Source organism: Sinohyriopsis cumingii, chromosome 14 (genome assembly GCF_028554795.1).
Source record: "Sinohyriopsis cumingii isolate HCF-2022 chromosome 14, ASM2855479v2, whole genome shotgun sequence".
NCBI classification, from domain to species: Eukaryota; Metazoa; Mollusca; class Bivalvia; order Unionida; family Unionidae; genus Sinohyriopsis; species Sinohyriopsis cumingii.
The window spans coordinates 45515726-45541216 of NC_142974.1; positions in this window are offsets into that span (position 1 = coordinate 45515726).

A 25491-nucleotide genomic window follows, 5' to 3' on the forward strand; every position below is an offset into this window, starting at 1 on the left:
TATCGGACTTTAATTGTATTAACCTAACAGATTTAGACCCCGCAAACGTATCTTATTCCAGAGACTTTGATATTTCATTTTCAACTGGCAATTACAGCTATTTCATATTTTGTTAGTTTGTCTAGGATCTTAATCTATTCATATTTTGAAGTTTAACTGGTAAAATTTGTATATGCTTTGTATATAACATAGGATTTTACTCTCTAATATATCTTCATTATGACAAATATAATCGCTTTTGATACTAAAATTGGAAGTAGATAACGAATGGATTGCTTCTAGTTGCCTTTTCAGATAAATGATTTTAAAATAAATAAATAAACCGACTAGTAAAACACAGAAAATTTAGTGTTTGAAGAATTTGTGGACACAATGGGAGATGAACCAGTCTATCGTGACCAGATAATGTCTATACACATCTCAAAGCGACTTCAGTGCTTTTGGTCATTTTGTTTCAAGTCAAGCAGAAACCCACGAAATGGGTGCCAAATATGTCCAATGGTACAGGATATACACTATGATTATTTAGTAAAAGTTTGACTGCAAATGATTTCGTAACCTATTTACGATGCTGCTGATTGTTTTCGCCATCCTTCCACATAGAACAAAGGGTCAAAATGATACAAATGATGTCTAAAGAAGTCGAATGCGAATAGAAAGTTCCTTAAAATGTGGGTCTGAGTGATTCGTCAAATTATTTTTTTATTGGACAAAAATCACAAAATATGATTAATAGCATAAAACAAGTGGCAAGAAAATATAATTTCTCATCTGCGGAATCATGAATGCTATAGACAATACCTTTTTCACATAGATGTCTAATAAAATGTTCTTTAACACGGCTGATTGTAAAATCCCATTTTGATATAATATGAATTTCCTGTCGGAATAGTTGTCAAATTTGATATGTATTTCACATAATTCTTGGAGATCGCTTCCTTTTGACATATTATCGACCTGGAAGTTATCGTTATCAATTTCACGAAACTCTTGTCTGTCCTATAAACTTTACATCAAGATAACTCCAGTATATTCGTTAACCTTCCAACATTGAGAAGGAATCCGATTCATGCCAAAACGTTAATGCCGATGGTATGAAAATGTCGGAGATCAAACCTAATTATATATATATATATATATATATATATATATATATATATATATATATATATATATATATATATATATATATATATATATATATATATATATATATCGCTTAAGTAGTTATAGTGATTATAAGGATAACTATAGTATTTTATATTAGTCTTTTCCTTTGGATTCATAGGTCTGGATAAATAAAATGCCCTTTCATGAGGTTTATTTTCAATCCTAAAAAGAAACCTTTCTACCTGAAAGTACAAGATAAAATCTTAAATCTTAAAATCACTCAGAATGTTAGAGATTAAACAATGATTAATTATTGTATACAAATGTATTCGACTGCAGTGTCTACTGAATGAATGAATGATTTACATAATCATTAAATCTAATTTCATTTGACCATTGTATTACTCGTTCTTTCATTGTCATTAGAATTAGTTCTTAAATACATCATGCTCTTTCTGTTTCAATCTATTCTGCTTATCGTAAAACACCATGATTCAGACAGTAAATGTAAGTTAAAGTTACATTGTTTCTATTTCACTCTGTCTTAGGCAGTAAGTGGAACTGACAGATAGATATCTCCAAGTTATAAAAAGAATACACACACGTAATAGATCACATTTTATTCGAGTAATTAAGTTACATAGTTATGAGTTATTAGAGACACAAATACAGATCTAGTTTTCAGACATATCTTTAAACTCTGAAGTCCTAGAAATTGTCCAGTCACATGCATGACAACGTATGACATGCAGTGGATTGGACGTGAAAATACAGGAAGTGCATTAAGTATCGTTGAGACCATTATCATCGGAATTAGAATCAGAATTATAATTTAATAGACTGAAAATTGTGAATTTCACTTCTTAATAACTGAAATAAAAATTAAAGTTTCGTTAATAAATTTAATACAAATATTTCCATGGGGATGAGATATTAATTGTTTGCTGTTTAAAGGAATTTGAAGATGCAGACAGATAAATTGTGCAGATTTCGAGTAAACTGCCGCAGTGGAGCCGACTGTAATGGATGTAATCAACTATTTCGATGTTTAGCAACACACCTTATGCATCCATAAACACCCAATTAAACCGACTTAAGACGAAGAAATATCTGCTCAAATGACTAAATCTACGAGTTAATTATTGTAAAATGCCCATTGAATGTGGGGGGTTCTTTACTTTATTGACTACGTTTAATCATATTTTTAGGTCAGTTGTACTTTTCGAGAGAGAGATTACCTTATCATCTCCGCATTGTGTACCCCTTGCTGCATTTATATATGACTTCATGTATGTTCCCGTTGCAGGATCCTTACAGCGCAAGAGATGACAAATTTCTTTAGACATATCCTGTAAAAAAAAGACGCACACTGGCGTATAGCAAAAGGTGTATTAAGTCACTGAACTAGCAAGCCACAATCAGACGAATAATTTAGCCTAAGTGATATATTCCCTTGATTGCAGTACTGATGAACAGGGCTTTATTTCCGATGACTGTAGTTATTGTATTAATATTGTCCTGATACATGTATTTCCGTGAACAGCCCTTAACTACCAATGAGGCTGTTATCGAAAGATAAATATCAGAGTTGTAGATGTGCTGTTAGTGAATCTCAAGGCATCTAAGCTAACAAGGTTTCTCTTATGACATTTCTCATTTACATTTTTAATAAACCCATTGCATTATTTCAAGTTCATCTAATCCAAGCTATTCTACCTGTATAACTCATTAAATTTTTTTTTAAAAATCAAATTAATAAAATTAGCAACGTTAGGTTTTTCTGACTCGAAATAGTTGGATTCGACTCAAATAAATGAAATCTTTACTGTATGTGACTTTTCCAGGATCTGCCGAAAATCACGCCTATCAGTATAGAGCATTGGGCAGGTTTTAGAAACTCACGGGGTTGAATTCATTCCTTATTTATTTTTCTTGTAATTGTTACAATATGCTAGATATACTACATTTATATAGTTTAAAATGCAAGATCAAAGTGATATGAGGATCTAATTAAGCTCAATGTGAAGATCAAACTATAAATGGCACAATGAGAAAAAGATATAATAATTGAACGAAAATATTAACAACGTAAAATTGCCGACTACGAAACTCACACATTTTCTTCTACGTTTGAAAGATAACAAAAGATACTGGATACAGGTTTGAGAAATGGGCAATGTTTATGAGAAATAAATAAACAAAACTGCATTAAAAATCATATGGAAGAATGAATGACAAAAATAGCTATCATCGAAGCAAATAATTAGTACGATAAAGAGTTATACTACCAAAAGTATATCGCGAAATGTCCTTTGTTAACTTTGCTAAAACACACGTCTCATACTGGATGTATGATTTTAGCTGACTGAAAAGCAGTGTTTTTAGTACTTTTGTTTATTTACCTTAAAGCTCGAGATTTTAATAATAAATTGTGCAGTTGTTTTTATATTTGGTTATCCACTTAGAGAAAACTGTTACAACATTTTCATCCTTCTCAGAATTTTCCTTGTTGCTGCGGTAAATAATCTTCATTGTTAGCACAGCATCGGGTCACTAGCGTCATGTACTTGACATATTAACTTTTAAATGTACCCAGTGTCATTATCATTAGTGTTGAATAACTTGTTTTAGCTTTTGTCTTTTTCACCCTTTTTAACGGTAAATGTTGGCACTATGCGTAATACATACATTTTGTCATCGATGTACATCGTAAATGATTTGGGTTTGATATCATCTTTCTGTCTATCAAGTAAACTTTTTTATTTTCATCTGTGTGTAACATATATTTTACTTTCTTGCATGTTTAAAGATCAATATTCATCTCACCGCCTTCAATTATTTTAAATATGTCATGATCTAGAAGAAGTTCAAACTCTGATGTCATCTCTTCAAACTTGCCTCATGTGCAACATCCAGAATATTCTAGTGTAGTTTGTGGGCTTTTGGTGCACTTTTTCTCTAATGGCCTCAAAAATATCGCAGAACATTAGGTTGTCTCTCTTGATATCGTGTGTGGCATCATATCATGTACGTACTGATGCTCATTATTTGAGACATTTTAAACTGAAAGTCAGTGACTGAAAAGGTTCAATAAAAGTGTCGGCAAAATGTTTTAAAATGTGTAATTGACTTCTCCTCTATGCCTGGAATGTTTTTTTTTTTTTGCATAAGTTCAAATGGTCTTGTATAACTCGTTACTTAACAGCGATTCGTGTATTATATAGAAAAAATCTTTTGCATAAACAAGGGTATGGATTTGAATATCAGTCCAGTTAGCTTCTTAAATGTCAGATGTTGTTTCTCTTTCTTTGTCGTGATAAACATATTCAAAGTTATAATAAAGGTCTTACGAAACTTTACGCAGACGACAATACATGTTTCATTTTTAAAAAACATCTTCTGGCATAATTTCATCCATGTGTTCCTAATTTGAATCATAGTGGATTTTTTTGTTTCGTTCAGTTCATCTTCAATCAACAGTAACTACAACATGTAAATGCGTTTTTTATTTATTGATCTTTGATTGGACAAAATAAACCTATGATTCCATTCGAATATGTTGGTCTCTTTTTGTTCCATAGAAAATTATCAACTTATCAACGTGTTAGACTCTTTCATGTTATTGCATTTTATTTTAACTATTTTAATAGATTCGTCGTCTTGCTAACTGCATTGTATGCATTGTTCCTCTAGAGCAGTTCATATACATTATCAGAGATCTTGAATTCATTTACCAATTTACTGAGTCTTTAATCCTCTCCTATTCATTCTAACGAAGCAATTATTTACAATTAATATTTCATTCCTGTCCCCAGTATTGAGCGAGTATCCTAAAGATTCAAAAGATTATCAGCTGCTTAGCAGCACCAACAAGAAATATGTGGAGATTATCAAGGCTATTTGAAGACTAAGGTCTAAAAAACAGTTGGTTATGTTTTATCTCTAATAGTATCAAAATGTAAACGAGTCCCACTCGTGACTGGTTAAAGATCTCAGGCAGATCATGTGAATTCGCACACGTGGAAAATTTTATTCTACCAAAGAAATATGGCATGGGATTATATAGATGAACCAAGGACAGTTTGTCCCTACTAGATTCTAAACGCTGGATTTAGCCGATGATGTCAGTACTTACGAATGTTACATTACTTGATTGTAAACTTAATACTGGTGGTAATATTATGTTCTCCGGAATTATTTGTAACTCCCTTGACACTATGCCGTAATTGAATACAGCGCTCCTTGCTCGTCAGCGGGCGACAAAATGTAGCTTGTTGGCTGACCCCGTATGCTAATTCTGCCCAGGATCGTAAATAGATCAAAGGACCACACCGGAACAATAGCAAGACTGTGCTTTCTAGTTCAACAGAGCCTACAGATACCAAAACTGGAGGTTACTGGTTACATCCTTACACAATATCTCGATAACGGTGTGTACTTCCATGTCAAAGACGCACCATATCATGCTTCGTAATCAAGGCAGCAACGGCTGAAAATATTTATTTGCCTGGATTAATACCCAACGTGGTGTAGTTTTCAGCGAACATGTACTCTTTTGAACATGTCTGCGACAGGGATTGATGCTTCGGACGTCAGGCTTGGATTCGTTGTATCTGCTAACATCATTTGAGACGGTAAAGACATATTTGTATGTGTCCGCAGAAGATATCCACCAAGAGAACTTTGTTTTGGGTCCTCACATCAAGTCATCCAAGGATAAATTTGCCTTGGCGTGGGTAGCTAAATCTGCCAATATGCTTGTTTGGCCAGTTACTCTTGAGCGACCATGGTGACGTTCGCTAAATATTCACCCTTCTAATAACCGCGCGAACTGTAATACATCGGGGATAGTTAGGCGTCAAGGTTTGCTATATTAAGGCTTAGCCTCCAGTTAATGGCGCTCTACCAATCACCAAATGTAAACGTGGATTTAATAACTCCGTAACAACCCAAGTCACTGATGAGATCCATGTCCGCTTTGCGACGCTTACATATGACAGAATCATATTTGTAACATGTAGCATCAACACGGTTTACAGGTTCTACTCTTGTATTTGGTCAATGATCATGCAACGGTATGTTTAAGGTTGCCTCATGACTGCAGTAATATCATCCACGGATACGTTTTTCATCAGGTTATCCTCTACACGGCAGAGCCGTTAGCTCTGGTTCTCCGTAGCTATATCACAGCCAGTTCCAGTAATTCTGGTTCGAACAGTACACGTCTGAACCCAAGATTAAAAGCATGTATTGGTTTTGCGCAAAAGCATGCGAAATGAAGACTTAATTGCTTTATACAACAACGGACAGTCAACATGCATCACGAAAGAGATAAATTAATTGACCTTCATGACATTGGCAAAACCAAAACCACACAAACACGGTGATATCCTTCCACACTCTATTTTACAATCATTAGCCGCTTTGAAGTCGGTAAAACTCAAAATATAGTTTAATCTGATCTTCAAATGGTGAACATGTAATCATCTGTACGTGATTACACCATCCGAGGATGATCAAATTTGTTATGACCTACTCAGTGAATTCGTACACTATTCAATTTTGTTCGCATACACGATGTAGTGCTTAGACATGACGACCTTGACCCTTGCGCAAATAATCTTGTTATGTACGATATATTGATATTTGGAGGTAACAAAACACCGCGAGAACATATAATTGTGGCTGGCATAAAAATACAGACGTGATCGATCTGACCAAACAAAACTCACGTGTCTAAAATGGTAATGGGCAACTGCAAAATGTTATTTATATTTCGTTGGTTGTAAGGCCTGTCAATTTAGTAACACAATAAACATAAACATACAATAAAAGGAAACCTGCGAATCCTACTAGATATGATGACCGACGTAATAAAGCTGCCAGCGACCACCTGAAACAAACCCTGATATTATAGACGATCACATATATTTCAAAGATATTCTTAACTTTATAAGGGGCTTTGCTAAACGTTCACACCACAGCTCAAACCCACAGACGAGTTACAGGACATACGATTTCTTTTCGGATTAAAACTTGTGCATCTTCCACAACCGAAACAACCCGGGTAAAAATCAAAGTTGGACACAAAAATTAACGCATTAAATTATAGACGAGCCATGATCATCTCCTACAGTTTTCCTCTAAAGTACATAATCTCAAAATATTGCAATACTTTATTTTGTTTTATGTACTTCTAGTGGATACGAGTTTGAATTCACTCAAAAAAATTCATACTGATAGCTATTCTGGCAATGGATTTAGAAGACGTTATAGTAATAATCGTGATGTTCTTAAGATTGTACTTATTATTAGAAACACAGTTGAAGAGTTCACACGGTAAAATGTTTTTCTCCTTAAACATATAAATCTTGAGAAACATCATTGGGGTTCGTTTTATTGATGAGCTCGAAAAGATGACCAGATTAAGCAGAATACGAACGTCACTCCCCACTGGATGAGGCCCTTCCCCAACATTCAAGTGATCTTGGACGGAAACATTGGACAATAAAACCATCCACGACATCTCAACATACCACAACAGAATTCCACTTTGTGTCATTTGATAACCAAGAGGGAAATGAACTGGATTAACGCATGTCGCCCTGACGAGTTCAGGTTGATAACAACGCACCAGAAGTAATAAGTGAGGCAGGATCAATTTTTCACCTGTTTCTCACTAAAACTATTTTAGTTCAGGATATGTTTAAGGAACGAACTTTTAGAGAACGTTAATGATGTATATGATGATGAGTTCTCGGACACTTTCCATTCAAAACCTTTCTTGCTGCTAATACGGGGTGCGATTCAGCATGTTTACCGAAAGTATGATCGAGATTATTACAGTTTTGTGAACAGAACCAAAATTCTAATTCTTTTTGTTTTCCACGCCAGTCACCGTGAGGTAACCCAGTATACTCGAGATCGTATTACCATTATTGCGTGTTTTGACCATTGGTTTGATAACCGACGAATAGCAAAATGTGCACAATTTGTATACGGGAATATTAGTCTAGACTCAGCACTACGATCTCTCTCCAATCTGGTTGATATCGCACATTCGTCTCTTAGAACAAATCTTGATTGGTTTGAAGACGTTAAATAGATTACTTCGGACGAACGAATCTTAAACAAGGTATATAATTTCGCGCCATAAATTGTCAGGAACATCAAGATGCAGGTTAAACCAACATGTTACTCCCTCGGTGGCAAGTACAATTCAGAATTATACGCGGAACGAGCACCTTCCCAGGATTTCGTATTGTTTAGATTTTCAGCGAAATGTGGCTCCGTGCGACCTGCTGTCGACTACACCCGTGACATTCAATGAAGGGGAACAAGGAAACTGACCTATACTCTAAACCTACTGACACTCACCAGTATATAATCCCGACCAGCTGCAATCCCCAGAATGTAACACAGATGCATTATCTCTTTCGGTACGTGAGTTCGAACCAAGCGCACATGTTCTAACACTGCAATCTTTCAAAGCTGACTCTGAGAGATAAATGGGCACATTAAAAGGAGAGGATACAGAAGGAGACAATACAGAGGCATCTACGGTGAGAAGGTCGTTTAAAAAACTAGACTCATCGACACAGGAACCGTCATGTAGTATAAAGCTAAGAAAACTAACAAGCTTGTCCCTCTCGTGATATATTCCCACCACGAAACCCGAAAACTACAAAAGATCATATGCAAGCATTGATACCACATTGAAACGTCCGAACGCCTAGATGTCATATCTCACAAGCTCCTTCATAATGTATTAGTATTAATATTAATCTAATAGTACTATTATTATTATTATTATTATTATTATTATTATTATTATAGTTCTTGTCTATTATCAAGATTGACAATTATCTTAAGCTGTTTCATAAGAACCTCTTTGCATAACACTAAATGGATATAATTGCTGGCGTCGATGTCTCGCCACGTTATATATCTGTCCTCTGTTTCCAGATTTGAATATGGTCAATGGATATTGGTTTGTTTGCTATGTAATAGACACAAGAACCCATTTGCCAATGTTTGGGTACAAGTTTATGTTGTTATATCTCTTCTTGTAAATTTCCCCTAGTGATTCTAGCATGCAGACTTCCAGAACTTTTCGTAGATATTGTGTTATGTACTTTTCGTTAATAAGAGCTCGTTTAGCGCTAAAGGGTGGGAACCCTATTTGAAAATTGTGCCTTTATGAATTACCCAATCTCTCTGTTATTCTTCCTCTCTCTCCTTCTCTTTGTCTTTCTGTCTCCCTCTTTGCACATACACACACTATATATATATATATATATATATATATATATATATATATATATATATATATATATATATATATATATATATATCTGTGTCTACTAATAAATATACTTATAATAATAAAACAAATATATATTCTAGGAATTATATATTTTTTAATTTTAATATTATTCACAGAAAATGGGAACGCAGTAATGCTCGTACACATACACACGCGTACAAATACACACAAATTTAATACCCCAGTACATTTAGATCCTGGTCCATAAAAGAAATAACACAGCTCATCAGGAGTGAACACATCTCCTGCTTGTTTCGTCATAAACATCGTCCATTCATCTATGTTGAAGACGGTACCTGGATTTTTTACACAATTTCTGAAAAAGAAATTGGTTTGTTTGTGAATGTTATATAGGTAAATGTGAGATATGCCTACCTATATAATTACCCACCTATACTCCTCCATACGTATCTAAATATTTAAATACTTGTTTTGCATAAATATAGAAATACATTCAATGAAGAAATCTCGCTGGAGCGTCTCTGGGTCTTTTCTATGCTTTATAAACATAACATATGCAATGTAAAGAATGTATGAATTAAACATCTCCAAGCCAATGTTTATCTACATTTCACATCTTTTTTAATGTTTTTATTTGCTCAACATTACCTTTAACGCACAGAGAAAGAAACATAAAATAACAAATTCATTGTTTGACAATAGCTACGAAAGAAGGAGCTTCGAGCTCTTTTGCCAAATTCGAGAGGTAGGTTGAATATTTAGCTGTAGGTAGTTTACATTGATCATTTGGTGATTATGCCCAACCGTTCATATGATACGTCGATCTGGTATCTGATATATAGGAAACTGGAAACTCGGAAGGAGCCACCGACCTTAGATAGGTGGTCACCTACGGTTGAGCACGTGGAAGTCAGGAATCCTACTCGGTGCAGCATAATTGCTAAGTTAGTGGAGGAAAACTGGGGAGACGAATAAAACTCCAGGAATTGGCTTACTTGTGTCCAAGCTCGTGTGCTGCTGTTTGCACCGAATGAACATAATGAGATGCCTCGATAACCGAAACTCTGGAACCTACGTCACATACTCCATTCAGGAAGCTCATACCCGAAAGGAAAAAAGTGTAAAACCTAAATATCATAATTACATTCATATAGGTACCCAAAGTGCATGAAAAAGAGCCTATATATCAAGATACAGTTAGATCTATATCAGAGTTTCTTTCCGTAAGCTCAAATGTTTATCACGATAATTCAATAGAAAAATGACACGTAATTTTTGCATATGAAATGAAACAACTATTAAAACGCTGAGTCACTTTTAATCGACAGCGATCTTATCGCATAACCATAATAGACCAAACAACGTTTTCGGTACGGATATAAACTGCTTTCAGAACTGAAACTCTTAAGTATATGGTCACATTTTGTGCATCATGAAAGGTGTTGTCGGCGGTAAATAAATTAGAAAATATTCAATTCCAAAGTACATTAAATCAAATCTCTCGTAAATACCCAATACCTCTAGCAACAGTATCCAGCCCAAGCTCGGCTTGGCTTAAATTAGCTTTTCCTACAACTGATACTACACCCTCCAAATGGAAAACATGGAGCAATGCAAATAAGAAGTGTAGACACCACATCTTACGTATTCTGTCCAATCATTCCTCCAAGTTATTACAATTATTCGAGCCGTTGGATGCTACAGTATTTATTTGCAAAATTGTTAGTCCATACCATCAGAGAGAAGATTCCATATCTTAGACTAAGCGTTTCCTCTATGGTGATAAACACATGCATGAATGGCAGCATGAAATACATGATTATCTGCAATAAATATCTCTCATAGAAAGACAATACTAGGAACAAGTGAGAGAGAGAATATACAGACATAATAGACAAAGATCATTTGAAGTAAATTTAATCCAGAAAGTTTTTTCTATAATAAGAGAACTGTGATAATAATTATGCTATCTAATAAGATTAAATCCGTCTCATTTTGAAATTGAACAACATGGAAATGACATTTAATGTAAACACAGTCATGTATAATACATGTGCCTATAGCCAGTAATGCTGACGATATACATATACACCTACAGTGAAACCTTTCTAATACGATTGCTATATAATCAAATCTCCGCATGAAACTGGATAATATATTGATCCAAATTAGGATGGTATAATACTAAATGATGACTTAACAATGACCACCTCTAACAAGTAACATAAATTAGTTGACTTATTATCTATCTATCTATCTATATATATATATATATATATATATATATATATATATATATATATATATATATATATATATATATATATATATATATATATATATCTGACTATCTATCTATCTATCGATCTATATTGTTACCTTTTCAGGCTCAAATAAACAGTAACACAGAAAGAGTGATTCTGATGCCTATTTTTCAATTTGTAGCAATCAGAAATAACGTGTCCTTTTTTCTTGCAATAGGTACACGTAGGAAGAGACAAGAATCTTGAATCAAGCTTCTCCGAAGTTTGATTTTTAGACGTTGTGCCAGTTTGAGTTTTAGAAGGGCTTTTATTAGGCTGAAATACTTTTCTGCCAAAGGACTGTTGAGTAGAAGTATTATTTACAAACGGAACTGGGGCCCCGAGTGGCCGAGTGGTCTAAAGAGCTCTCCGTTACCGATCACTGCCGTCTCACCTCTGTCTGCGCCGGTTCGAGTCTCGGATTCAGCCAATGTGGGTATGTGAGAAAGCTTGCCAGTAGCTTCTCTTGGGTCGGTGGTTCTTTCCGGGGTTTTTCGGGTTCTTCCTCCACCAATTAATACTGGCCGCCATGTATAGCCTATCGTGTGCTTAAAAATGGCGTTAAACCCCACAACAACAACAACAGGAACTTTATGAGTTTAAGAATACTCATCAGCAGCACAAGCAGCATTTTTCAAGGTTTCAATCTGGTGCTCATCAAGATAAGACTTAATGTCACTATGGACACAGTTCTTGAAATCTTCAAGTAATAAAAGTTGTTTGAGACTTTCATAATCTCGCTCAACTTTCTTGGCTAAGCACCATCGAGCAAATAATTGCTCTTTTTCTCTAGCAAATTCTACATGAGTTTGTCCAGCTTCTTTTCTATAGTTTCTGAATTTTTGCCGATAAGCTTCAGGGACTAACTCATAACCCCTTAGGATGCATTCTTTAACCACATCATAGTCACCAGTTTGGTGAACTGACAGTGAATTATAAATATAACTAGCCTTACCAGTGAGTACACATTGTAATAACTGAGTCCAATGCTCCCTTGGCCATGTCAAATTTTCAGCAACTTTTTCAAAACGAATAAAATATTTGTCTACTTATCTTTCTCTGAAAGGGGGGACTAACCTAATGTTCTTTGGAAGACCAAAACAAAAATTTGAATTTGAAGTATGAATGTGTTTTTTCACTTGCTAGTTCCATTTCTTTCATTTTACATTGCTATTCCCTTTCTTCCTTTTCTCTCTCCTTATCTATTTGTTTTTCTTGTAACTGTATTTGCATCTGCTCTTTTTGTAATACCATTTTTCTCTCTTTCTTCCGCTTGTAATTTCATTTGTTCTTTCTCTTTCTCCAATTTCCTTTCATTTCTTATTTTTCTTTTTCCAATTGCAACTGCATTTGCATTTATTTTTCTCTTTCTTTATTCTGAAGTTCCAGTTTCCACAACTCCAATTCTATCTTGTATTTTAATTCTAATTCTTCAATTTTATGTCAGAGTCTGATACAGACGTACTGACTGAAACCAAAGCCGTTTTATCCAAAACATTCTTTTGTACCAAATACTGAACCAAAATATTTCATATTTCCTGTTTCGTTAAAAAAGCCTTTACTTCCGAAAGATCGTATTTTCTGGCAAGTTGAATCAAATCATCTCTTTTGAAAAGATTTAATTGTTCCTGGGTAGGATTTGAAAGAAAGATTTCCACTTTTGATACCATAAAAATCTTGTCGATCTCACTAAAGATTTCAAAAACATGGGGATGTCAAATTTAAAAAACCCAAAGTTTTCTGAAACATTTTAGCCAAAATTAAAATATCCAAGGACGAGCGCCCAATTTCTATGTTACGTGTTTATGCTTGAATAAACGGTAACACAGAAAGAGTAAAAACAACAAGCTTTTTAAAATTTAAAAAATAATTTATTTTCCTGGAACATTCTGTAAAAATGAAAAAATGGAGAAAAACTTACGGTTTCAAGAATCAAATCCAAAAATAATCTAAGAATAATCCACGAATTAAATTGCAAAAGTCCTAGTAATACATGTTCTTTTACTTTCAAATTCAAATCCTGATGTAAAATCAAAGATGGATGACGATGACGTATGCTGTAGTCAGTACTGTGCTTATCTATAGTTCCTTGTAGAAATGCAAATAAGGGCACTCCGGTGTTGGAAATCCAAATTAAATTTGTAAGCAATATCTTTCCAAAATTTATGTGTGAGCACTCCTCAAAATATTCCCAGAAAATAAAGAATTAATTCTTTTGAAATCCAGCTGATCCGAAGAACTATTATAGCTCAAATCTGACTACAACAAATTAACTTGACATCAGTATAAAAAGCCCAAAACTGAGAAATCTCTCTCAAAACAAAGATTATATTGTATCATAAGACGCAGTTACGAAATTCCCCCAAGTTGCGAAATCAGAGGGGGAGGTTACATGATCATGTTTATATCACATACACAGAATATGGCCTTGATTAGACCAATCATTTTATTCCCAGAATAAAAATGATAAAAAAGTGTTTACTTCTTAACCCACGTAGTCCCATCATGACCTTGACAACAACCAATCATTTTAAAATAAAATAGAACTTTCTTTACTAATAATGAATCCAGGTCAGAATTTAGATCAAAACCTGGTGTTTATAAACTAACAGTCAAGGTCTAACAATTTTCTCAAAAAAGAATCATCTCTAGTGAAACAATTTACATTATAATATAATAAAAATTTAAAACTTAGAAACAATTAAATTAAAAATAAACATGATTAAATCAGATACACATTACAATATATATATATATATATATATATATATATATATATATATATATATATATATATATATATATATATATATATATATATATATATATATATATCGATATATCTATCTTATATATATATATATATATATATATATATATATATATATATATATATATATATACCTATCTTATATATATATATACCTATCTATCTACATTGCCTGTACATGAATGACAACTGTGGCGAAACAAAATATTTTAGATGTATCATGTCATGACTATCAGATTCTTTAGTAGAATAAACCTTTCAGTAATGTTACCAACAATACGTGAAAATATTGCAAATCACGCCACTTCAACAAATAAGACAGTCATCACATGCATCGTAATATAAATTAAAACTGCAATGTCCATACAGGATTTAAGATTGCCCTGATGAAACAACCAAACATTAGAAAACGAAGTTGTCATTTAGTATTTATGGAATAAAGGAATTACCAAGAACACCCATATAACAGAACCACTGTCGTTTTTGTTATTGACATGTCAACTTTCATATTTGAAAAGTGTTTTCCTAAAGCACAACTTGACCCACACTGTTTGAGCATTATACTTAACTGTTAAAATGTCACGAATGCTAAATTACGCAGTTGCTTTTCATTATATATATATATATATATATATATATATATATATATATATATATATATATATATATATATATATGTATTAAAAGTTTTTCCCCAACTATACTGGTAATGACTTTTGAGTTTAATATTAGTATTAAGGTGAAGATTTTGTCAATGGCTTGTATTAAACGTATTAGGAATTTGTATGACAGAGTGCTTGCTACCAGTGAGTGCGTGTATGAGTGTGTTGTGTATGCGTCTTTTGTGTGAGAACTTACCTTTAACAGCATGGCCAGGTTCATTCTTATACATCTCATGCCTAAAATAGCAATATTCTGTTTATTTACTTGTATAATATACTTAATGATAGACTGTCAACAATATGTTATCCTCATTTACAAACATTACCAAGTCATTCATAGCGAGGTATTAAATACATTCCTATGCTTTATTTAACATTGCTTTCAATGAAAGGTTGTTTTTATCGACTCTGTTCCTCTTTCAGACAAACCCGACAATCTAAATTATTACTAAATTGATTAATTTTAAAATGTTCAATTGTTTTATACTGAAACTGAGTGTTGTATCAGAATCGAAAACAGAAAATAATTATGATGATATAAAGTTAAGTAATACTTAATCACGATGAAACATTTTTTCAAATGGTTTGCATGTGTTAGCTAAAGTCCGTGACAAACGAGCGAAACGGCTCTTTGTCTATGGCATAAGGTTGTCCTATGTCAAGATTGTTTCTATCATATCTTTAAATTATTATAATAAGTATCGTTCAAAGATATTTTTGACACATTCAGTATGGATTGGCAAGAATACAATTAATGGAATTAGCAATAATTTTGATTTAACGCTCAACAGCTACTTGTTGCAAATTGTATATTTTTTCTGAATCTTGAGGATGTTAACAAACGTCTGGTCTTAAAAGAGTCATTTGACCGAACCAAATCCACATGAATTCTTTTTCTCATGTTTTTCGTGATTTTGACAAAGACTCTGTTATTCATTATCTTGAAAAAATATTTTTTTTTTCAAATTCACGTTTAGATCGAGTCCTGAGATTAGTATTGATTTTTAATATAAGAAACCATATACTTTTCTTATATATTTTCAATCACCCTATGTTTCAGTTTTACTTTCATACATGGTTAAATATAATTGAAGAATGTGATAGTGTGCAACATAGTATTTGTCTTTCATTGCGTAAGTTAAAAATCATCTGACTACATTTATTGTTTAGATCTTGTATTACTTTTGTCTTGGTGTTTGTTTAACTATTTACTTTTACTCACTAACGTTTCGAGTGTCGATGGGTAACCATTTTTTGTCATGATATATTCAGGTTAGTATATATCAATTTCCAATATATAATCATTCTGAGTCACCTGGCATGAAATCTATTTTTTTCCCAGGAGAAGTTCGTTTAAAACTAGAAATGGGCAAGTTTTGGTTTCATGTTTAAGGAATTTTGTTCATTCGTCACGCTTTCTCAAACACCCTAGAAACCAATCCCAAAACACGCTCGTGTCATCGTACGACCGACTGGAGAGTCGAGTCCTTTTAACAGTCACATCACTGTAGATGACCCAATATAGCGAATAAATGCATCTGGAATAAGTACGACGTAGGTGCAGAATACGTTCCTAACTCACTAGTCAAATGACTTTCAAACGCAATGTTTGTCTATTAACTATTTTAGGCAAGAACTTCACTGTGTATTCACCCTTGAATGTACTTTAGAACAAGATGTGATTTGTAATGATTTGGACACAGTGGAAGATCCAGTACTGAGAAGCAAATGTAGACAATATAAAGTAAAATTAATTGTGATCTGACTCCAAATAAATGAGATAAACGAATCGCCGTCCCGCCCCAGCAATCCAGGTCATATAAGTGAAAATAAAAATAAAGATGTTTTTTATGTTTTGGAAGCGACAAAGAGAAACGATTACCAACAAATCGCTTGTTGAACCATTATTCTGATGTAACCAAAGGATAGTAACACCGTGATTAATTTAGTAAACAAATACAAAAATATTTTATGACGCGTGATACAACGTTCAAAACAAAACAAAATAATTGTTCTGACCATTAAGAGGCTGTGAAAGATTGCTACTTAAATGTTTATAAAACAAAGAGATATATGATATACGGAATCTGAGCGAAATTATTAAATACCCCACATCAAATTGTGCATAAATAATATTATAGGAGCGACAAACTGTCTACCATTAATCAATCTTGAATGAAGACATATTTCATTATCATATATTCTCGTTTGAAACGGTTTTCTTTGTGCACCTATTGTTATCTCATCGTTTGGGTTAAATCGAGTGTATAAATGCTTACCATGTAAAGAGCACTGCATGGTCGAAGGATGGTGAATGGTACGCACTAGTGGAGTTATCCCATTTACCGAGATCGTAAAGATAGTTAAACGCCTCGATATGCATTATTCCATTTATAATGACTACTTCAGAATGTTTGTGTGGAAACATGTTTTCCCTCTGTAAGTAAAACAAGAAACACATGGAAATGTTCCAGTAAATGACAAACATCCGTTTCTGTCTATAAGCAACAGTACAAATAATTGAAAACTCTCGTGATCAAAATCTCCTTATCTGTGTTTATGTATCTGTATGTCTCTGTATCTCTCTGTCTCACTCTCTCTCTCTTTCTCTCTCTCTTTATTTGACGGTTCTAGTTGCGGAAGCGCTTACAGCGTCCGCCTCGGATGCAAGATGTTGCGGGATCCAAGTTCGACTGGTCCATAGCAAAGACTTATAGAAATGGTACTAGCAGTTGCCCCCCCCCCCATGCGCTCAGTATTAAAAGGTTAGTGTTATGACTGGTCAGTCTGGTGTCAGGATAATACGACTTGGAGGGACATGATGCTACATGTATGCGGATTGTTTCCCAGTGCTATATATCAATATAAACTGCTCACTGCAGACGTCGCAGTGATATAACTGAAAAATTATCACCGTCATGTCATCTCTGTCCAAATGGGTTAGGGTCTCTGTCTTGCTCAATGTCGGTATGCGAGAAAGGTAGCTAATAGTTTCCCGTGGGTCAGGGATTCTTAGGAGTTTTCCCTGGTTTTGCGTCGACCGGTCTTACTGGCCACTATCCACAGCCTATCATGCGTTGAAATACGGGCTAAAACTCTTACAAGAATAACTCGAACTTTGTGATAGAGGAAAATTGTATGTCTTGTAATGGTTCTAATAAAACAAATAAATCATAAGAAATTAAATAGCCTATTGTTCAATGAAGCCAACATAATATTCTCAACTGCCCAGTATAAATGTCATAACAGTAATGTTGCTTATAATATGATATTTAATCTAGAGTATTCATTGTCTTTCTTTGACCCATTTAAACTTACAAAGTACATTATAAAATGTCAAAAATGGATTGGCATGTCTGCCAAAATACATGTTTTCTGTTCCTTTCCCAAAACTATGAGAAAGCACTACAAATAGTGTTTTATCCTTCGACGTACTAATTTCATTAACAAAAGTAGTATATAATGCAATTTCAGTTTTAGACGGAAATATACAGTATAATTATAAACGAAGGAGAGACTAGAAACTTTAGAAATTTACGGGGAAAGAGTATAGAATAATTGAATGCTTTAATACATTTTTGATACAATGTTTTAACTACTGTAGATTTGTCTGGATAGAAGTGCAAAATGTAATGTGTTAAATTTGTGAAGGCGAAATCTTTTTAACTCCGATTTTCTTTCATTTTTCAGGCATTTCACAATATTTCATCAAAAGAATTTTTATCTTCTTAAAATTAGATTGAAAACTTTCCACTGCTTTTACGTTCATTTAGTTTATGCTTCAAAATTAAACAAAGTCAGTTTATGGAGATTAACGTGAAAACACCTGAGATTTTGGGACATAATGTTTTAAGCGTACATTATACGACCTAAATAATATCATTTTTCTCTATACAAAAGGGAAAGACATCTTTTAATACTACCACAAAATGTGAAATATAATAAATATTTAAATTTTTAAAAGATGTACTCTGTGCTGAAATTAATGATTTTCCTAAATGAAATAAGATATGTAAAACTGGTGTTGATACTTTTTCTGCATAAGTCATTGAAATTTAATCGGGTTAACGTTTCCGCATTTGATTAGTAAAGGAATTAGGCCTGCGCGATCTTCAGACTACTAATAATTAGCTGAATCAGTAGTCTTTCTCGAGACGAAAAGTGTATCTTATCAATATATTTTATTGAAACAACCGGCTTGTTTTGTCCCGAATTCTCCGTTTAATAATGGAAATATTTTATTTTCCTGGTGGCCACAAAAATATGTCTGAAGCTCTTTACTCATACGTTTTTGTGGAAAATAAAGAGCACATTTTTTGTTTTAATCCCGACTAATATACGTTGATGAGATGAAACCATTTTGTGTTTCATATCATGACGTTAACGCATATGTAGTTGGAAAATATTTAAAAATTATCAATTGCAGTTATTGCATTTAAAGTTCACGAGAAGCATAATAGTTTCTTTCTGCAGAAGAGAGTCTCTTGTTTTATACATTCTTTGTTTTATTCGAAATATTGCATATATGATATCCAGTCTATTAAAACAGGTTATAATCGTACAGGAGTCTGGAGTTCACCGAATGTTCTTACCTGAAAAAATATAAATGAATGAAGGATAACACTGATAAACGTGGATCTTCGATTGATTTGTAGTAGAGGTTCACCTATGAAAAAATACATATGTATCATATTAGGGTTTATAAGTTACGATATCGCCATAAAATGTTCGATAGTATGTTTTCAGCAAATTCTTCTCCTAGGTTTGTAAAGTATAACCTGTGTTATTGGTAACATACAAAGGAATATGCCTTCTTTTATAACTAGATAGTATAAAGACGGAGACATTCTCTACCGACCTTTGTCATCAACTTTGTCAAGAATGATGAACCTTCTCTAAAACAGAACAGAATTTGTATCAATCTTTTGAATGAAGGTTTTTTTAATGATTATAACTGCCTTTATGTGACCAACTGCTATTTATTCATGCGGCGTGACAGTGTAGAGCAAGTTACATATGAGTCTGTTTACTGAAGTTGTTTTATAAATACATCCAAACTAAACTGCAATAACTCTAATATGCGAGCTATTTATTGGCGAAATCAAATCCGGTTCAATGCGTACGACATGCACGAAATCTACCTTGTTTAAGAGAGAGTTTGCAGGTTCTGCTCGATCACGCATGCTCCGATTCCAAATCATTATGCCTTTAAATATGCACTATGCAAATTAAAAGAATGACACTGTGTTGAGTGTTTGAGAATTCATGACTTACACCGTTCATAATGTGTGAGAAAGCTTCTCTTATCTTTTCTTGCACTGCATCATTTCTACGTAGGGCATCCAAGGTTTTTTCCCTATATGAATATCTGCAATCAGAAATAGAATGAATGTGCATGTGAACATGTATTATTTTCTGTGAGACCAAAGAGACGTAGATAAGCAGCAAAGAATTTCTTTAAATGCTGTATTTTGCAAGAAAGAAATTACCGTAGTAATCATACACTACAAATGTGTGTAATATTTATTTTTGTATGCGCCTAGTTTGCGACTTTCTTGATTTTCGCATCCCGATTCGAGTCGCAAAAATGTAACGCTTTGAAAAATATAGAATTTGCAATATCACACTGGCTTCATCATTAATCGTGTTTACTAATCATGTTGCGGATTCCCAAAAGATTGCCATTGAAATCCGTCATAGGTGGCATTGTTATTGTTTTCAGCTAAGCTCATAACTGAACTGACACGTCAACAAACTGTTTCGCGGCATTCACATTGATATATAGATCAAAAGATAGATAATTAAGCAGCAGATGGTGATGTCAATTGGCAGCTAGGTAGAAGGATAGATATTTGAATATAGGTGTGTTTTTGATTGTTTCTGTACTGATTTTTCAATTAATGAATAACAGCAAATGATCACGGTCATCCCAATTTTTAACGGTAAAACAACAATATGACCGAGTCATATTCTTTACAGTTTGATGAAAACATTCTAAAGCGCCTTCAATTTCAGCGTGATAATTTGAGAATATAAAATGTTAGATGCGGAATTCATGTATAACTGTCAAAAATCGCAAGCACCTTTATGAAAGCCTTTAATATGGTTATAATTTTGATGCATATCAAAGGAATTGCTTCTTGAAATCTTGTGTACGCGCATATAATAGTCAAGAAGTATGGTTTGCCTGATTCTACATTTGACAAGGGACCGATAAGTCTAATAGTATCCGGCGAAACGGTCCGTCAATGCAGGTATATGTTGCAGATGAGAGTTAAGAATCTTGAGTCTTAGTTTCCCCATTTCACAAATACAACAGTATTTAAAAACGTCACTTTAAATTCCGGCCAGGAAAATTTATCTAGAATAAAAGATCCTGTGATAAGACTTGTAATAGCCAGACAATAGAGTCTAGGAATTTCCTGTTGACATAAGGACCCCATTTTTCAACAAAAAATACATCAGCACTCTGAAACAAACATAAGATTGCAGATTTTGATCCTGTTAGACAATAATTCAATGCATTTTGCAACCCTTCTTTCAATGGAGAGAAGCGATCGTAACGCTCTGGTAACAGCACAATCTGGGTATTAACCAAGGATTTCAATCTCAAGAGGATCATCGTTGTGATCAACACAATGCTTAGTTACAAGTGAATTAACCACAACTTTATATCCAGCTAGATCATTGTGTGATAGTACATAAATATATTTCATAGGTAATAAAGCTCTGTCCCGACAATGTAGGGTCCTGAGACCGCCTGACACCAAATTAACACTTTGGAGAGGGATTGTAAAGAAGCCGCACTCTTCTGAAAATGAATAGTTTTAATAACTTTGTCTCTATTAAGCTTCTTATTTCAGACTGCATCAATCTGAAATGGCGTACCATTACTTGTAACAGTAAGTACACACAGGAATATATAAGGATGAATGAGCAGTTTATTCCTTAAGATTGTATCAGACTGAGATTTCAAAGTATTCGTAAGAGACTTAGTTACGATTCCATGGTAATAAACAAAGTAACATAAAGATCCACACTGAACAAGCTCTATCAATCTCTACACATATTTCAATTATCAAAGTTATAAAATGAACAGCGAAAACTAAAAGTGCTTTGAATCAAACCCAAATATAATCCAAAAACTTTATACATACGTCACAATGATATTGTCCCTAAGCCCATATGTATTGGTCAAAAGAGCTGAAATTTAATCACAGGCTGAAAAGTTCTTTCCTTTGTGGTTTTGTCATACCTTAAATTTATTTTTGATTGGGTAGAGTGAGGATTGTTTCTTGCTACTTCAAAAACATTTGACAACTTATTTTAAAATCAAAGACATAATCAAGAAGATTAAATTCTGAATCTTCAGTTGAAAGAAGTTTCTATTTTAACCAATTCAATTGTCCACAAACAGTATGTCCGAAACCAAAATCAGAATGACTAAATCCATACGACTCTTGCAATCACTCCCTGACAACAAACAACTGTTACCTAACATCCTCATTCTAGTCTTGTTTTAGCATCAATGCAATACGACAGAATCATAGTCTTTAAAGTCTTGTTAAATCTTTCCATCGATCCCGGTCATTCAGGATGGTGTGCTGAGATCTTAATTTGTCAGATATCCAAATCATATATAATTTGGTGCAAAATATCAGACACGAAATTAGAACCTCGATGAGATTGGACGGTTTTGGAATTCCCACAAATTGTAAACAACGTTATGAAGGCTTTTATTATAGTGTTAGTCTACTATTCTTCACAGGGATTGCCTCCAGAAATCTTGCCTTTCATTTCGATAGTCTGAATATTTGAACTACTGGATGTATGATTCATTCATAACTTGTAACATGCCAGAAATTAACTTTGACCATTAATCAAACTAGACAGATCTACACGTGTAAGTAACTGTAAAAAGACTTTATCTTTGCTTTTAAATTTAATAATTCGCAATGGAATTGCGTCTCGAAAACTTTGCTCGCACACATTATGGTCAGCAAGTATTTTATTGCTTGAATAGGTTTTAGGTAAAGGTACTACACAGTCTACCATTAGTCCAATGCAAGAATATGTTGTAAATGTGCCTTATATACCTTCTGGTTGTGTTTTTCTATCATTTGACAACTGTGACAAGGTCATCAATATTTGGAGACAAAACTTGTAATCTCTGACCAGTACAAAATTTAAAATATTGTGGTAAGTCGTATTGACCTCCACATAACCAGCTAATAGAGTTGTATGGGCTAAACAAAAACGTCCCTTACGACCAAAAGTTTGATAGCTCACCGACCACTCGTCACAAGCGGTCGTCTCCATATTCTTATATGGACCACATGTTTAAGAAAATAGTAAGTTGATACCTATACAGAATTAACTTCACTAACAGCCATCTGAAACATATAGTAAATCTCAGAATCATTTACGTTTTTGACAATAAATATAGTTGGTCACCTGATTGAAAGTGATAAAATAAATAGTAAAGTGAGGAACTCTGTCATCATTATCGTTTTCTTGATTCGTTTCAATAACAAACATAAACTCATCAAAACAATGACAAATAAAAGTGTCAGCCAAAGGAAACATTTCCTCATCAACTGTATTCTGAAGCTTTAGTAACCGAAAAAGATGGGTATTCATCGTGGATTTTATTTTCCATAGGATGAACATTTTTACTCTTGGAAGGTTACAAGCTGATTTATCACAGCCTTATCTCGAGGTAAGTAATTACGCAGCAATAAATGAAGACCCTAGATGAGCAAAGAAGCCAACGCTCCGATATGATAGAGACACGTGTCGAAATTAAGTCCGATGGTATATTAAAACAATGGAGAGAGGAACACAAATAAAGCTGCACTTTACTTGATGAATCAGAACAGTTTCTCCAGAAAACTTGCCAGATTAAGGCATAGTACCTGATTATAACGGACGTTGAGAAGGTCATGTGTCCATTAATACTTTATTAGGGATTGGATCGGCAGAATCACCAGTAAGTTACATAGAGCTTACGACATGAACGGTTTACAACTCTCCACTGCCCCAAACAAAGTTATTGCTTTCAATACATGACCCTGAAGTTGACTCTGAGAAACAAGATCATTTGGAATACTTTTTTCTTTATCATTTCGACTATTGTTTCTGCTATAAGCATCCGAAATAATGTGCTGTATTTATTTAGCAATAATTGCAAACAGAAAGGAATAAGCTTTCCAGATCAGTCTTATCAGTCTGATTCGTATCAGTTGTGCTGGATCGATATTTGTATGTACTCTCTTTCGAATGGGATAGGCTTTTATTAAACATCTGCTGAGAGGTTTAATTCTTGAGAAATGAAATATTGTGAGTCATCAAGGAATAATCGTCAGCCATACCAGCAGCGCCTACATAGTGTCCAACTCGACATGATTTGCTTATGTTCTCTATTTAAATTCATAAACCTATATTTATATGCCATACGTACTAAATTATAACCCTGAAACATAGTTCTTTGACCAAATCATAACCGTCGCTTGCTTCAATTGACATTGAAGACTACAATTTACCAGCTATGCCAATTACTACAGCATGTAATACCAAAGTATAATGCTCTCTTGACCCTTTTTAATTCTCAGCTATATTTTTAATCAAAATGAGGAATCTTTTGAGCTTCTGTCTCTTCCAAAGGAGCACTAACCTAACATTGTTAACATCAGAACTTTTGTGGCACGAGCGCTTCCGGCTTTCCAGATCTAATTCTATAAAGGTCAATTGTATTTCGATATATCTTTCTTATTTTTGTCTCAGCAATTACGTTTGCAAATCTCTCTTTTGTATTTGCAATTTGTTTGTCCTCTTTATCTTATTTTGTATTTTCATCTGTATTTTCCGCTCTTCCTTCGTTCTTACGTACTTCTTAATATGAATTTCTATAGATCTTTTCTTAATCTGCATTTACATTTTCGTATGCAATTATCCTACTCTTTTCTAAATCTGAATTTATATTTGTCCCTCTTTTTTCCCGGGTTTAAATACGCATTTATGTTCTCGTTGTCCGCTTTCTAGATTTGTATTTGTCTGTTGCCTCTTTCTGAATTTGTATTAATATCGTTTCTTTTAGTAGCTGAATATGTATTAATTGTTTTGTAGCTGCTTTTGTATTTCTATAACATATAATTCTAACTGGGAAATCAAGTTGCTAATTACCCTAAAAGCATTGGAACAGAAAATGTTCTTTCCCACCATATATTTACGAAGATAATTTTAATTTCTTGTTTTAACAAAGATGGTTTTGCGTCCAAAAGGGAATAATGGCTAGCAATTTCCAGCATTTCATCCTTTTTCAAACATTCCAACTCTTCCAGAGTCAGATTTGAAACAAAA